General features: G+C 38.7%; 1 long non-coding RNA gene across 1 annotated transcript in view; it reads right to left on the bottom strand.

Moving 5' to 3' along the window:
- The window catches only part of LOC102198511 (uncharacterized), a 7,079-nt gene extending 5,620 nt beyond the window's left edge, over nucleotides 1-1,459 (bottom strand). The window contains exon 1 of the long non-coding RNA XR_311632.1: nucleotides 1,329-1,459. This is a non-coding gene — a long non-coding RNA (uncharacterized LOC102198511). The remainder of the gene's footprint in view (nucleotides 1-1,328) is intronic.
- Nucleotides 1,460-2,444: the final 985 nt, after the last annotated feature.

Below are 2,444 nucleotides of genomic sequence, written 5' to 3'. Positions count from 1 at the left end.
ATGACATTAATTTTTGAATCATGCTAACTGAATCACTCAGCAATCTTTGCATAGCATGAAAATAAGTCAAATAGGGGATTTTGAGTAACTGATATAGTGTTACAATCCGGTAAATTTGCAAGACTTTGCTTTCATAGGATGATATCTACGGTTGCTTGAAAGGGATTCGATTAGATTACTCAGTTTAAGTCAGACTGAAGTAGGCTTATTGACCGAATGAATGGACTACATTACAGCCCTAATCATCTTGGATGTATTGTTAGTAGCTTTAGTTTTACCAGACCAGTGAGTGGGCAGATAAGACTGAGTGTCTGTGTTGTATAATGTAGGGATGAGAGGAGGAACCTATAAAATGCACCCTCTAACTGTTACATTTTATACAGAGTACTTTCACCGTCTGTTATGATTCTGATGGGTTTCATGGCAAAACAATCTGAACTGATTCATGGGCATACTTTTGTGTTAAGTATGAGAACGAACAGAGAAGAATAAAAAACTTTTTGTTGCGCAGCCAGAAATGTTAAACCTTTTATTAGATTTAGCTTGACCTGTTTGAATCTTCTGAACACAGTGCGTTTTTAATATGTGCTGATCATGACAGAAGAAACTGGGCACACAGAAACCAGCATCATCTGCAGTTATACTGCTACAGGGTTACACAAAGTTGATTTTGGAATGGATAAAGCAGGCTAACACTGAACTTCTGGAATGATCTTCCCAAAACCCTAACCACAGACGTATCGAACATTTCTGGACTAGGCTTAAAAGCTTGGTTCATATCAGGAAAACAACCAGTTTAAATGATCTCTACCACTTCTGCCAAGAAGACTGTTAAAATATTGAGGCAGCATTATACCAAAAGCCTGTCGAAATAAAAAGAAATAAAATAGTTGAGGTCTAAAAAGCTAAGGTACATTTAACCAATTATGGGAGGATGTATTGGAGCATGTGTGTATATATTTGACCCTGTGTTGGTTAGAGAAAATCCACAACAACTTCAAACCACCCAGTTGTGCACCCAGTTCTTGTGTTTTTAAAATAATTAAAGATGTGTACTGTACAATCATTCCACCCTGGAAAAAGAACTCATTAAAAGCACAAAATTACCATGACATTTGTCCCATGATGAGTATATTTAACCTTCTCACAACTCTGCGTCTGAACTGTGTGGGCGTGCATGGCTTGTGTCAGGATGGCATTGAGTCCAAATTGCACGGGGCTAATTGGGCCCCTATGCAGTTGTAGTTGTATGATTGAATTCTTAAATCCACATCTCGAAATGTCTTTAATTTCTCTGAGTTCTTGGAAGTCTATAAAATGAATCTCACCTTGTCATTACAAGTATCCCAGGTGCTTTCATCTTGAAGTGCATTATCCCACACTGCAATAACACGCACGCACACACACAAATATGAATTGCAAATGAAAGCAATTACACAGCAAAACTCTTAGGTTATTTGGGGTGCTACTTTTCCCCAGCTGCCAGGTAATCTGACAAATTAGTCTCAGCTGCTCCTTCTTCATCTCTAGGGGAATATTTTTTTTCTCTCTCTCTCTGCGGCTGCTGAGATTTTAGGCTTTCTAGAGCGAGGACTCACACACAGACACACAAAGCACACTGTGGATGGCTGTCCATTACCTGGAGCAAGTGAAGCAGTGTAAGAGATCCCTGATTTCAGACCAAATAAAACAATTCATTGATTTACATATGGAAAAGAAAATGGACTTTAGGAGCATTAAAAGCCCGAAGTTTAATCTCAGGCGGCACGGTCAAGAGACATACTTATGTAGGTGGTGGCGGGGGTGTTTTTCCACCTTATTAAAACATGAGCGTTGTTTGAATCTAACACTTGCCTAGAGCTGTACAACAATCTTTGATGCTTATCCAAGGAAAATCTTCCTGCCCTCACATGTTTTGAAGGTGGCAGCAGTAACAGATGAAGTGGTTTAATGAGGTTTCTGAGAGTGAATTCCCCTGAAGGGATTAAAAAATGTTTGGGGCCCATTTCTCTCCCACCTGGAGCATTGGGTTATGATGAGAGGCTGAACTAATGACAGTCATTACTTTCAGACATAACACTATGTGTACGGATGCAGCTGCTGTGAATACGTGTAGCTAAATAGTCTACTTGCATGCCAGCATACTTTACTTAGTTTTAGTGCAAAGTTGCTAAAATACCATATCCCATATTCATCATGGTTTTCTAAATGAACTGAACAAATGTCAATTGAATCTTTTGAGTCAGTGATTGGACAAAAAAAATGGAATATATAACTAAAGAAAAGCCGTTGAGCCATAAAAAATCAAATAGAAACAATCATCTAAAGCCTTATTTGCTCAGGACTACTAGTGTTTTTAGTAGATGTGATATGTGCATGGGATTTATTTCATACTTTCACCACTCCTGCATCTGTGTTTCCTGCAGCACATTTGCACGCCATAA

Source organism: Pundamilia nyererei, unplaced genomic scaffold (genome assembly GCF_000239375.1).
Source record: "Pundamilia nyererei isolate P.nyererei 1_Seehausen unplaced genomic scaffold, PunNye1.0 scaffold00032, whole genome shotgun sequence".
Taxonomy (NCBI): Eukaryota; Metazoa; Chordata; class Actinopteri; order Cichliformes; family Cichlidae; genus Pundamilia; species Pundamilia nyererei.
This window is presented reverse-complemented; position numbering and strand designations above follow the sequence as displayed.